The sequence below is a fragment of the Diabrotica undecimpunctata genome, chromosome 8, assembly GCF_040954645.1.
Source record: "Diabrotica undecimpunctata isolate CICGRU chromosome 8, icDiaUnde3, whole genome shotgun sequence".
Taxonomy (NCBI): domain Eukaryota; kingdom Metazoa; phylum Arthropoda; class Insecta; order Coleoptera; family Chrysomelidae; genus Diabrotica; species Diabrotica undecimpunctata.
Genome location: NC_092810.1, coordinates 133610759 through 133626648, shown reverse-complemented (window position 1 = coordinate 133626648; position 15890 = coordinate 133610759).

The following is a 15890-nucleotide window of genomic DNA, read 5'->3' as shown; positions in this document are numbered from 1 at the left end:
TTTTTATAATTTGATTTAATTTTTATTATAATTGCATATAAACTCCTCTTCTGCACATGTTTCTTCGTCCAATATGCAGTTAGTATCTTTATTTAACTAATTTTTTTAATATTAATTATATCCATTTTATCCTTGCCAATTTGCTGTTTTCTATTTAATATTGTAATTATTTTTAATTTTCATATGGCAAGAAAATATTTTAAAACATGGTTAATTTTTTTAATTTTTTTTGGAAAAATCAATTTCTCCTGTTCCCGCTTATTGGGTGGAACATTATAAAAGCCTTGTTGTGCATCACACATATCTGATGACAACTGCAGCAGATATTCAGAACCTAATAGCTGCTCAGAAATAAAACGGGCTAAATCCCTGCATCTACATTCTGCTATCCTGTGAAGCCAACAAGTTATCCAGTGATGGGCAAGATTTGTTTTGTTTAATTTTATTAAAATTTCAATATTTATATTTATTCATATATAATAAATATAATAAGTAAATATCTTGATTTATTTATCCCAGCCAAACTCATTTGTCATCTTGACTTCTGAGTACGTAGAACGTCTGACATAAGACGTTCTCACACCTGATAGAGTAAGTTAAACGAGGCCTAACAATTGGCTACCAAAGACAGTTGTGAATTTTATTGTTCTTCATCGGTTCTCAACTTTCGGAGGTAGTTATATTGTTACTTATTCGCACCCAACATTTTTGATGGGTCATTCTAAACAATACATAATTCTGAAATCTAATGCCCAATAAAACAAAATTTTATTACACGTAGGATAGAGGCGCCACTTATGGCCACTTTAAAAATTTTTTTTTATTTTTCTGTTGAGAAACATGTATTCTAATAAAATATTTTCGCTTAATGCCATTTTTACTATCGAAATAGCTCTACAAGGAGATCAAATAATTACAAAGATTTAATTTATAATAAAAACATTATAACGTTTTATATTTTGATTAATAAAAATGGCTGCTTGTAACCATCTGTTTCTACATACGTTTTAGCCAAACAGTTTTCCCACTTTTGGCCACCTAAAAACAAGGTAAACATAGAGATATAAAAAAAATGTTTAATTTACTAATAGAGATATACAGTGCATCTAATTTACTTACCATTGCACGTCGTTATCATTGACAGAGGTTAAAATTGACATAGTATAAACAAATATATTTAATGTAAATAAATAGAAACGAAACAAGAGTTCAAAAATAATCTTGAAAACAATTTGAGCCGATTGTATCGGCTCAAAGATGTAAAATGGAATACCTAAACAAAAACAACACTTTTTTCATTACTTATTAACATTAGTCAACACAAACGAGTCGTGTTCCGAACAAATGTTCTTCATAAAAACGCTTTATAATGCATTTATACAAATTAAATGAAACATAATATTGTGTATTTCTTTAAGTTAAGAAATCTTTAAATATTATTTCTACGCGTATATAATAAAATATGTCTAGTCGCTGTAATGCCAGTGTATTTGGCAAAGTGATTCTAAAAAAGAACACACCTACCGCCTAAATATTTCGTATTGGTATCATGTGACCTCACGGGCTATGACGCGGATGACGTGCAACGGTAGGTAAATTAGATAAAGTATAAGTTAATATATATGCTTAAATTTTTATTAAACTACAAAAATAGGCCAAGCGGTAGAGATTTCTGGTGGTTCTTATAACACACATATGTAAACGGTTATTTTTGGTTATCACTTATGGCCTTCTTCTATGCTTCAAATGTCAATTATAATGAAAAATAAAAACTAAAAAAAAAAGATCGGTTGGTATATTATTGGTTTCAAAAAGATGATTTCAGATATATTCTTAATTAAGACAATTCGTTAGTTAGCTTGGCACATGTAACACACTACCAATCAAACATCATCAATGAAATGAACGGATCCGATAGTTAGGTTTCTATCGCTGTTTCGACTTTACATAAAATTATTTAAAAACATTAGAAAACACAAGAAAACATTAGAATATAACATTGAAACCTATCACCTATTCGTTGACTTCAAGGCCGCATACGACAGTGTCAAGAGAACAGTACTATACCAATCAATGCTTGAGTTTAGTATACCAAAAAAACTTATCGTATTAACGAGAATGACAATGTCTAACTTAAAAGCCAGCGTTATGATACAGGGAGAAAATTCTCAATCCTTTGAAATAAAGGATGCACTCAGACAACGGGATGCCCTGGCTTGCCTCTTATTTAACATTGCCTTGGAAAAGGCAGTACGAGACACACGAATTAGAGACGGTGGTACTATTTACAATAGTTATATTGATACAATATTGATACAAATCTTAGCATACGCTGATGACATTGACATAATAGGGCGTAGCAAGCGAAATGTTATGAAATATTTCCAAGAATTGGAACCGGTGGCAAAAAAGGTCAGTCTAGTCATCAACGAAGACAAAACCAAGTACATGTTGGTTACTAAGGATAGTGTAGGAAATGAGGAACGGGAAACATCATTTGGAAGTCACATTTTTGAACTTGTTGACAGCTTCACATCCCTTGGCTCGCTAGTGACTACTACCAATAAAACAAGCGAAGAAATTAAAAGACGAATAAACCTTACAAATAGGGCATGCTATGGTCTTCAAAAACAATTACACTTAAGAAATATCCAAAGAAAAACTAAAATTATTATATACAAAACACTGCTGACGCCGTTTCTCACGTACGGGGCGGAAACATGGACTCTAACGCAAAAAGATGAAATATTTCTAGGAATATTCGACCGAAAGATACTCGGTAAAATATTTGGAGCTATAAACGATCAAGGGCAGTGGCGCAAAATATTTAATTTCAAATTATACCAACTCTTTAATGAACCAGATATCTTAACGTTCTAAAACTTCTTAACTTCTAAAAATCTAACTACAGGTACACCTATAGAAAGAAGAAGCAGAGGCCGACCGCGAATTAGGTGGTTAGATAAAGTTGAGACCAACTTTAGAGATACTAGAGATCAGAAGATATTAACACGTTGCCAGAAACCGAACAAAATAGCAGCTAATCTTGAGAGCAGGCCTGGATCCACAGAGGATTATCGAGCCAGAGATGGTGATGATGATGGAACTATTTAACATTTTACCAGCTTCTCGGTTGATGGACGTCATGGTTGATATTATCCTGCTAATCATAGTGAAATAGTGGCTATAAGTGGTGCATCTACTCAAAACGTATAATATTACGAGTATATGAGATATTATTACGAGATAATGTAATATCGCATAATACTAGTGATTCCTCTAGTGATATCGTTTAATCAGCTGGATTAATAAACTCTTTAATTAGTTTTTTAATGGACTGCAACGTATATAATTTAATATAAGATATTTAAAAATCTTGTATATATAACAACAGTACCAAAACTTATAAAATTTTAACAAGTATTGTAAACATTCTTTTTAGTGCCTATGTCAGTGACTATTACTTTTCAAGTAACGTAAATATAAATAAAAAAATTATTATGCTTGGAGTAGTGAAGGACGTATATTAAAATTTGCTCTATAAACTATATCTCTGGTTTTTGTTGATGGATTTTAACTTTTTGTTTTTATTTTGTATGTACTCTTTTCGTACATTACGGATGTGCATTTTAATAATAAATCTAATGTTAAATTAGCCATGTAAATTGTTTAAACAATTTTCGACAAAAAAAATTGAACGATATTATTAGAATAATGTTTATTGGAAAACACAGGAATAGATCACTTACACCTGAATATACAATTTATTGTTTTAAATAATTGATAAGATTAAAATTAAAAACTCTTAGGTTTTTTACAGTTTTCGAAGCAACAACTTAGTAAATCAACATTGGTAAATCGTAATTTTAAATCATTTTACTGTTAGTTTGGAAATGGAAATGGAAATGAAAATTAAAATGATAATTCTTAGAAATGTGCATTTTTTGACTTAAATTGTTAATAATTTAAAAAGTCCACCGAACCCACAGCAGTAAATAGAAAGGTTTTGGTTATCGAGGCCCATAAAATTTAAAAAACTTACCAGATACCTGGCCGAGTCAAAGTCCCCAACAGGAAACTTTTTACCTTATTTCTCCGGACTATTATATTTCATATAAACTGCTAAGGGTCAGCCGACTTCTCGACTTTAATAATCCAGATTTTACACAATATGAGATCGTTCTTCCATGGGCAGTATAAAATCCTATTATATAAAATCTAATAAACATAAAAATACTTTTATTTTAGATTTTAAAATATCCATCTATATAATCCGTTCACAGCTTGCACAAATTATTCATTTTAAATCCAAAAGCATACGAGTATTTTTAATACAGATGCTCTAATACTGTTGAGTTTTTAAAGCATAAAAGCTAATGTAGTTTGTTGTATACTGGTTGGAGCACAACGAGAGCTTACACTAGATATATATATATATATATATATATATATATATATATATATATATATATATATATATATATATTTATAAATATATATATATATATATATATATATATATATATATATATATAAATATATATATATATATATATATATATATATATATATATATATATATATATATATATATAAGAATCAGAAAAAAGAAGTACTTGTGACTCGTTTGGAACAAATATATAACTGTTTTGAATGGGCTGGAGTCAATAAAAGGGCTATTGGTTAACAATTTTTTTAATCTCGAGCTTTCAATTGTGTTTACAATTATTATCAAGAGCTAAAAAAGACAAAATATCTTACAAGGTTGAACTAGAAAGAAAAAACAATTTTTGTTAACTTACCAAATAAAAATTAGTTTATTGCTGCTAATACATCTTAAAAATAATTAATATAAAAATGTCCTAATCTAATAAATGCTTCTCTGAAAATTTTTTATAATTTTGAAAACATTTTTTTAATACAAAAATAATTGAATTTATAAATAAGTTAAAATAGCAACCAATTACAAATAAGCCTCAATGTCATAAATGCCAACTTAAAATTTTTATTTTTGACAATTATATTGCCAAAAGTAAATTTTCGTTTAAACATTCTTTTTTGTTTAATAACAAAAAAGAAGAAGATTTATTCACCGTTGACAGATGTCTGAAAAAATGTAACAGATATATGGAGAAATAAATATGACATTTTACAAGTTTTATATATAAATCATAAAGAAAGAATATAATTATAAATTTTGCTTAGATTTTGAATTTCTGATCTTTTCTTTAAATTATTATCACTTTTGCTAATACAAATTATTTCCAAAAAAGTCCTTTTAAATTTATTACTTTCACTACATAAAATTTTAATGTTATCAAAATCCATAATATGGTCTTTATCGATTACATGCTCTGCATTAAGATGGTTATATATATATATATATATATATATATATATATATATATATATATATATATATATATATATATATATATTTATAATACTATTACAGGAATTAATATTAAACTCGATAGTCTTCCGGGTTGAACCGCGTCGATTATCATTGCCCCGAGCTTTCGACATCCTCTTCGATGTCTTCTTAAGGTCTTTCGAGGACTCAGCCTCCAAAGCAAAGTAGTCAATTTTAAAATATTTTATTTTTGGGGTAAATATTTATTAATTTTATATAATTTATGTGATTTGTAATTGGAAGTGATCTACTGATTATGTTTTCTGTATTTAAACTTATTTTTTTACAGATTTTTTGAATATAACAGAGTTTTTAAAAGCAACAAGCATATCTTAAAAATCTTCATGAGAAATTTCTCTCTTATTTTGAGCCAGAAGTTGACCTGACGATAACGACGCTAGTTTAGAAGGATATTGAGATGACATACGAGTACATGACCACGACACCGACATGGAAGAAGAAATTGAGTAGCCCATCTCAGAAGTCTTGAATATTCCACAAAGAGTGCTGCAGTTCGTTGATAAGGATGGAACAACTAAATGGAAGAAACATGTAGGAAACCGCCGAATACGAACTCGCAGTGACAATTTAATGAAGGTAAACATTTCTTGAGTAATAAGGGAAGTACGACATATGAAAAGTGCATCAAAGATTTGAAGTTGTTTTTTTTACTGAAGAGATTTTGCAAACCATTGTAGACAACACGAATATTTTTATTGAACTGTGTTCTTACAATCTTAGTAATCAATCTGCAAAAAAGACAGATATTTGAGAACTTAGGGCACTATTGAGTCTTGTAGATATAGCTGGGGTAACCAAAAATAACCAAAGAAATGCAGAAGATCTCTTTAGGACAAATGGATTCACGGTTCACTTTTTGCTTATCCGTTTTGATGATAAATAAACACAATTATAGAGGCAAAATATGACAAATTGGCATTTGTGAGTAAATTCTTCAATTCGTTTCCTTATACCGCAAATCTACTGGGTGTACGTCGGACACCTTGCCCATATAAAGTTGATACGAGCAATATTTCCCTCGTTCCTCGCCTCTGCAGTCCTATATCTGGTTCTCACATAAATATAACAATGGACAATTTTTTTACGAGCCTCAGCTTGGCCGCTCTTTTTTTAAACAAACATCATCTGACTATGATAGGCACTATGAGAAAAAACAAAATAGAGCTTCCACTTCAATTTAATAATTCTAAGAGACCAGAAAGAACAAGTACGTTTGCTTGTAGAGAAAAATGTACGAATGTGTCGTTTATACCCAGAAAAAACAAAAACGTTAATTTACTTTTAATAGATCAAAAGGAGAAGTAGATCTAGTTGATAAAATGTGTCGCCCACTATTGCGCTCGGCCCACTCGCGGATGGCCTATGGTCATTTTTTATTCTGAAATGAATGAAGCCAGTATCAATTCATTTGTAATAAAAAAAAATATAAATCTAATGAGATAGATAAAATGCCTAGAAGACATTTTCTAGAAGCTCTTGGTATGGAACTAGTAAACGATCGTGTGCAACGTCGATTTTTGAATAAACGTATTCCTAGATTAATTAGATCAAGAATACAAGAAATTTGCCGTATTGAAGAAGAAATTGTTCCAGACCAAAATCCACAACCTAATCGTCGAGGTAGTTGTTTTTACCGCAGTAGATAAAAAAATGTGCCAACCAGATATACCTGTCAAAAATGCCAAAAATTTGTATGCTTAGAACAGGCAAAATGCATTTGCTTCGACTGCCTACAGGATGGTTTTTGCAAAGATAGACTTTTCGTTCATTCATGTATCTACTTTGCGCATCTGAAACATTTGTTTTTTATTTAGTCTTTGTTTGATTTTTCAGAAATAGTTGTTTTGTATTTGTTTAATTTGGGTTTTTTTGTTTTATAGTATTCAAAATATAAAAAGATGTTTCTGTTAACTGTTATTTTCAAAGCATGAGTTTAAAAACAGTAACAAAATATTTGTTTTTGGATCTTTTCTAGATTTGCGGACTGCTAGTCCGACATTACATTTTGTGTTCTATTATGTCACGTTGTCCCTGAAAGGTTAATAATAAGTCTATCATGTGATAGTCATTGGTGTGTAAGCCCAGCATGGTCTCATTATAATTTTAGTTTTCATTTTCTAGTAAAGGATCACTATCAGTATCAGATTAGTATCAGTTTTCTTTATTAACGATATGTTGTACATGATTTTTGACAACAATGTATCATTTTTATTCCGTGATCACACTGATCATCCTGTTCAAGAAAGTCTAGTTTGAAATTGGGCAATTAAAGGATTTAATCGACGAATTTGAGAGATTTCATTAAAAATAAATTCCCATAAATCCGCTTAAAATTAAAGTAGTTGATTTTCAAATAACCATTAAGGTTAATACAGCGTAGTATACACCAGAATACTTACAATACGTGTCTTTATTACTTTCAGTAAACACGTCTAAACAATTCACTCTTTTGATAATCCTGATAATAACGGGTACTTGGTGCAGCGTCCGAAAGTCATTAATAGCGAATGCATGTCCGTCAGTCGTTAAATCGTTAAAAAAGTATTAGAGGGAGCACTTTCAGGTTAAACATCGTCATCATCGTAGTCTCGAGAGAACGATTCTAATCCGGTATGTCATTAAGGGTAATGTTACAAATAGTCCAGTAACACTAATATGAAAAGCTTCCGCGGTTTTTACATTTAAACTAAACTAAAGCTAAAATTAATATTATTAGAAAAATTAATCTCAAATTCACCGAGTTTCTGGATTGAACCGCATCGAATTTGAGTATGCCTAGTTTTCGACTTCCTCTCTGAAGTCTTCATTAGGGCTTCCAGGGTCTCAGTAGAATGGGCTCTCAAATCACTTCACTTGTACACCGGTCACTTTTTACTAAACTGCTACTGCTTGGGGAATGGTCCATTTATACCATCTTTACTGACAGCATTCACTAACGTAACTTTTCAGTGGGAGTTGATTTTTGGTGGGAGTTCGAAGATTCTGGACGGTCGGGGCTAGATTGGTAGACAGAGGGAACGATGTTTTATTATGATTGAGGAAAAATCTCTATCTTGAAGGCAACCAAGTGCTGTCATATCTTTTATTAAGACAATTCGGAGGTTTTTCGATCTCTATGGCTTCTTGGATAATTCTTCTATTTTAAACCCTTCGATTGACTTGGCCGAAGTATTATCGTAGGCAGGTTATATAAGAAAATTGTACATTACGAAATACAACAAATTGTAGGCATACTCCTACGGAACGTCTTGATCGAGTTTTATGAAACTTTACATGTATATTCGGCACATCTGTGAATAGGTTGTTATCTATTTTTTATACCTCTAAGTGATAAGGGTGGTGTTTTTTTATTTTTTTGAACAAAATTTTTCATTTCTATTTTATTTATGATGTGACAATAAAAATACATACAACCCTAAATGTTCATCCTTCTATTACCAACCCCTATTTTTTAATAGCCATATTAGTGTCAAATAATTGGTTACCAAAACGACTAACACGATTTTTATGAAATTTTATACGTATATTTGGTAGGTTTAAGAATTGACCTTAAGGCTGTTTTATCGGTGCACCAAAACCTAGGGACAGTGTTTTCTCTGTTATTTACCGACAAAATGTCTCGAAATTTGGTCACGTTATTCGAAATTATGTTGCCTTTAAACTGATGGTTTTACTTTTTTTATTTTTTTTAAACTTCTGTTGAAAAATTGGAATATACTGTTTAACGTTCTATTATAACCAAACTTTTTACGCCCATCACTCGAAAGAGTTTTTTTTTTCTGTAATCGTTGATTTTTGTTTCACCTTTCTGTGTCCAGTAATAATCGAAAAAAGCGTGTTCCAACTTTAAAGAAAATTGCTAAAAAATACTGAAATCTAATAGTGAAACGTGTTACTCATCATTGGCGCTTAGTTTTATCGTTATCGCCTTCGTGACGTCAAATCTCATGAACGTACGGTCAGTTAGTTCGTGTTAAAACTAATTTGAATGGAGAATAATGTATTTGTTGTAATTAAACTACCCGTTGGCCGGCGGCACTGAGTAAAGATGGTCTCGCGTAAGCAGTGTAGAAAAGTAAGTGATACGCCCATTTCAAATCGCAGTGTGCTTGGACTGCTAAAACAGCCTTAAGTGGTAATGGTGGTCAACTCCAAACATTTTTTTAGTGTAACATTAAAATATATATAAACATGTGTCATTAAAAGATATATACAACCCTTAAGTTTTACCCTTCGATCACCAACCCCTATTTTTTAATAGCCATTTTAGTGTCACTGGGTTAGTTGCCATACTTCTCCAAAACAGCTTGACCATTTTTATGAAATTTTGTATGTATATTCGGTAGGTTTGAGAATAGGCTATAATATATTTTTCATACCCTTAAGCGATAAGGACGGTCTACCCCAAACATTTTTTTAAATTTTTTGGATGACTTTTTTTATTTTAATTCCTTATAATGTAGCATTAAACAATACATACAACCCTAAATTTTTATTCTTCTATCACCAACCCCTATTTTTTATTAGCCATATTAGTATCACAAAGTTATTTTAGTTGCCATACTTTTCCAAAACGGCTTCACCGATTTTTGTGTTATATATATATATATATATATATATATATATATATATATATATATATATTGTGACGATTGGGGTTTATAGAAAATAATTTATAAGTTATATACTACATAATATTAGATATAAAAACGTATTTGATTATTTTAAATAAGTTATACACTAGAGAATTTAATAAAAATATATTTATGTGAGGGCATTTTTAATAAATTAGCATATAATAATTGTAAAAAGTTGTATTTTAGTAATTTTAATGTTGTAAATAGATTTAAGTGAGCCATGTGCTTAGGCAACCAACTATACAGTGGATTGACAGATAGAAATTAATCATAATACGAATATAAGTGGGGTTATAATAATAATATTGGTTTGAGGTGTTTAATTTATATATATTTGATGATTTAAATGTTTATTCTGATCTGAAAAGCCTAAATGTCAACAAAATTATCAATGGAACATTAACGAATTCTTCAGAGTGCAGAGTGTGACCATTGTTTACAGTCGAACATTCTCGAAATAATGATTATGGCGGTGGATCGAACAGATATTTTTTTCGAGAACATCTATATAGAAGTGATAGAACAAATTGGAACATGATTTCTTACCAGATGGTTCTGGAAGATTGAAAAGATATAAATACCCGTGATTTGGATTCAAGATGGCAGTTTTTGGAGTTTTTTAGTTAGAAGTCAAGCAGTTTATTATGAAAGTTAGTAGAAGATAGACACAATTAATTAGTGAAGTCAATTGTTCACAGTTTTAGTAAATCAGTCAAGCAGTTTTATAAGAAATATGAAAGTTAGTTGGAGATAGTCCAATTGTTTAATATAGTGAGTTAAATGAAGATTAAAAATTATGCATATAATTTAATGCACATTTATAATTATACACAAATAATTATTGAAGATTAAAAAAAGTATATTGGAAGAAATTAAATTATATTATGGTTGGAGATTAGTATAAATCAACTTATAATAAGTGGATATTGGTATATTGAAAAGAAGAATAAATATAAATGCTGTTTGCTGGTTTGGTTGGTGGTGTATAAATGCTGGTGAAGAAAACTATATCTTAAATTGGTAGAAGCTGATAATTGGAAAAAGTAATTTCACAAAAAACAAGGATAACTGAAGTACGAAGACATTCAGTGGTGATTAGAATCTATATAGTAGAAAACAGTTCATTTAGGCATTCAGTGAAAGAAAGGTACAAAATTTTGTTAATATAATTTAGTTAGTGTCATAACAATTTCAATTTTGAAGATAGTTTTGTTTAAATTGTAGATTGTCTATAGAATTTAATTAGTTTTATAAGAATATCAATTTAAAGATAGTTTATTTTAAATTTACATTGGCTAAGTTAGATATATATGTGTGTTTCATAATAGTTATAATAAAGATAATTTAAAAAAGTACTTACAAGCTAATTCTTTGAGAACCGCGATAAAAACCCTATATTATTAAAAATACTCATTGCTCATCATTCAAACAAAAAAACACATCATAACAATATATATATATATATATATATATATATATATATATATATATATATATATTGATTTATAGATATATATTGATTTATAGTATCAGCAATCGGTCAGGAAATAAAACTCTATTTGTTCAGTCTCAATATTTCGTCACGATTTTGTGACTTCTTCAGGAGAAAACTGTAAATTTATTAGAATAATTAATGATTATATGTAAACAAAATGAATATTTTAATACTTACAACTATAAGAATGAAAATTTAAATTTTTTTGACATATCTAAATAAATGACATATAACTATAAGAATGAAAATTTAAATTTTTTTGACATATCTAAATAAATGACATATAACTATAAGAATGAAAATTTAAATTTTTTTGACATATCTAAATAAATGACATATTTGTTTGATTTTATTAAGGAGTTATGGTAACCGCAATATGTTATAGAGTGAATTCCCGTTGTACAATTTTCAGCGAGTAGGTTAAAATACAAAATAGTGTATGTATGTCAGCAATCTAACGATCCACAATATTCAAAACATTCCTTTTGTAAAAGATGAAATACAGCTTATACTGACCAAATATGCAGATCGAACAAGGAAACATGATAACGAATAAATTCAAAATCTCTACAATAATAGATTAGCCATATACAACTCCAGCGAACTTTGTTACACTATTTAAAACAACAATGAAAAAAAAATCAAAGCTCTTAGATCTAAAGCTCTTTAAATTTAAAAGCAAAGAAGCCAAGACAGTACAAAAAAGAGTAACAAATGAAAAAAAAAAGAAAGATGAGTGAAACATGTGCACAATATGTAGATGTAGAACAATATGTCGGTGACCGTCTAGAAATTCAGTGTATTGGTTATATTCTGAAGTTGTTTCACAAAAATAATATGTAGAAAATGTCTTTATAATTATTAAATTATACAGAAATGACTGTATATGTTTTTAATGTGCCTCCAGTAAGTTGTCGTTCCATTGTTTTCGTGGTATTCCAACTGATCGTCTTCATATTGGGGAACCGTCTCTTGCCATCTTTACTACTTTTACTACTTTACTACTACTATTACTATTTGTTGTCATTCAGCTTATATGATCGTTCCATTTTATTCTTCTATTTTTTACCCAGCTTTTGATGTTCTCCAGCTTGCATCTACGTCGTATATCTGTTCTTCTAGCACTGTCCCATCGTGTCTTGTTATCAATTTTCATAAGTGTTTTTATCTCTGCTATTTCTAACATCCTTGTTGTTCTTTCTGTGTCAGGTCGTGTTTCTGCCACGTATGTCTGTAATTTCTGACGCTGTATTATTGGTCTGATGACTGTTTTGTAAATTCAGCCTTTCATTTCTTTCCTGATATTTTTATTTCTCCATGTTGTTTCATTCAGGCAACGTGCGGCTCTATTTGCTCTATTTACTTGATCTTCCACTTCAGTTTCGAGCTTTCTGTAGCTAGATACTGTGATGCCTAGATATTTAAACTCCATCACTTGTTTTATTATCTGACCTTCCAGCTCCAGCTTTACATCTTAGTAAATTTGCTATTGTAACCATGCATTTTGTCTTTTTTTGGGAAAATTAACATAAATTGGTACAGCATACGTTGTAAATCTTCTTCTTCTTCTTTATTTTGAGAGAGTTGTATTGCGTCGTCTGCATAGCAGATTATTTTAAGTTGTTTTTCTTGCATTTGGTATCCTTTTTAGTTCTTACTTTTTTTATTATTTCATTCATAATCAGGTTAAATAATAAAAGACTCAGGAAATCTCCCTGTCTTATCCCATTGCCAGCTTCAATAGGATCGGTTAGTTCTTCTTCCACTTTTATTTTTATTGTATCCCCTGAACACCCTGTATTTTAGGACATTTTTGGATCGATAAAAATGAGCTGATTCCAAAAAAGTATAATACTGGGGTCTAACGGATATAATTTGAAAGATATGCGCTTAGAAAAATAATTTTTATTGATTTATAATATTAATAAATTATAAATAAATTATAATATATAACTTGAAAGTAATCCAGTAATAATACATGACCTAATCTTAAATGTTTGAATTGTAGCCCTTATTGTATTTGACAGTAATCCAAACGTTGTACAAATTCTTGTAGAACCTTGTTTTGTTTTTTTCTTGAAAAATATTCTTTATTTCTTTACGAATTCTTGTTTTTAAGTTTCCAATATTTGCAGGTTTCGTTTTATAAACAACATTCTTAAAATGATCCCACATAAAATAATCCAAAGGATTGAGATCTGGCGACCTCGCTGGCCATTTAATATGTCCACGTCTTCCAATCCAACTGTTCGAATAAATTTCGTTTAGGTACCTTCGAACATCTAAAGCATAATGCGGAGGCGCACCATCCTGTTGAAACCATCAACTTTTATCAAAACTTTCAGGATTAATTGTACTGGAAAATATATTAACTAAAGTAGGTACGAGATACCCACTTAAAAACTGAAGGTATGCTGGCCTAAATTACCTTCGAAATAGTAGGGTCCAATGATTTTATTTCTTACAATGCCAGCCCATACGTTTATCTTTTGCGGGTATTGTGTATGATATTCCCGCATCCAGTTGGAGTTTTCTTTTGCCCAGTATCTACAATTCTGACGGTTGACCTCGCCATTTAATTTAAATGTAGCTTCATCAGAAAAAATAATATTTTGAACCAAGAGAGGGTTTGGGTGGCTGTTATTCACCATTATTTCGGAAAATTGTAATCTTTTATCTGGATCATCCTCATTTAATTCCTGTGCAACTGTGCATTTTACTTACTTTACTTACTGTTACGTACTTTGTGTACCGTTGTTTTGCAAACATCGAGATCACTTCTAATCTTACGAACAGAAGTGTGTGCATCTGCTTCAAAAGCAAGTAGAACAACTTGTCTTGTAACATAATTTACAGAGAGACGACCTGATTTGTGTGCATTTTCAACCGTAATTCATCGAAATTTCTTTTCAACTTACTTACTGTTGAATGCATGATGGGTATTTCTGAATATTTATCATTAAATAAATTACACACTTCCATCTGAGTTCGCGATTTGTCTCCATGCCCAATCATCATGAGTATTTCAATTCTTTGCTTTACACTCAAATTCATTTCTATTTAAACTTAATTCTAATCAATAATACAGAACATTCACGAATTAATACAATTATTGTACTACTTAATTGTTATTGAACGTTACTAAAAATAATGACAGTTTACCAAAAACTAGAAGTAAGCTACTTTTTTGCAATTGATAATAAATAATTTATTTTCTAAGCTCATATCTTTCTAATTATATCCATTAGACGCGGGTATTATACTTTTTTGAAATCAGCTCATTTTTGTCTATCTAAAAGTGTCCTAAAATACAGGGTGTTACATTTAAAAAAAGAGTCGATGACGTCATCACTGTAATGTGTATCACCTTGTATAATAACATTTTATTGTAAAATGTAGAACATTAAATCTACGTCTTTAAAAATCTACGTGTTTTAGATTTTTTTAAAAAAGCTTTTCATTTAGGAAATATCGTATTTATTCCATACTTTACGGACACACTGTATATTGGGTATCACATGCAGCAGCTTAACCTTATTCGTAAACTAGTTCGTAAGGTTTTATTATGCAATTTGTAATATTTTGTGATATTTTGCAATAGATTGTATATTTTATTATGTTTTATCCTGTGATATTGACGATTTATTTAATTTTAGTAAATTTTAATTGTTATTGTTATTATTACTTTTTTTTAACTTATATAAGCTTTGTCCATAAAATTGTACAGTTTTCAGCGACAATAAAGCATATTTCTTATTTTGAAGTTGATCATAAATGAAAAAGCAGAAAAAAAATATTTCTACAAATCAATTGACGTCGTTATACTGGCCTATTGACAAAAATCACACTTTTAATGGTGATGGTTTAAAATGGCCACCGGATCTTGTTTTTATTGCTTCTGGCAATCAAACATGGTCTGAGAAGCTTTATAGAAGAGCTTTGGGTAATGTGGGAATTTAAGATGCTCTTAACCCCTGCGTGGAGTATAAATTGGTCGTTGTTGGACTTAATGATAATGATCTTTATTCGTTGGGTTTATGACAAAATAAAAATTTTCTCTTGTTTTTGAGATTTTAACAAAATGAAGTCAATGTCGGTTGTAAAAATAATGTACTGCGTATTTTCGTTGCTAAATGGAAGACTTGATAGCTTTTAAGGACATTAGGATTTTATGGTAGAAACAACCAGATACAGAACAAAATACACAGCGAAAAAATATTTATAGACGGAGTTTAGGTTTAAAATACAAAATTTTGGTAAACTAAAGCAATACGTTGATACACATATTTTAAAAAGTTATGCATCACCCAACATTTTCGCTATT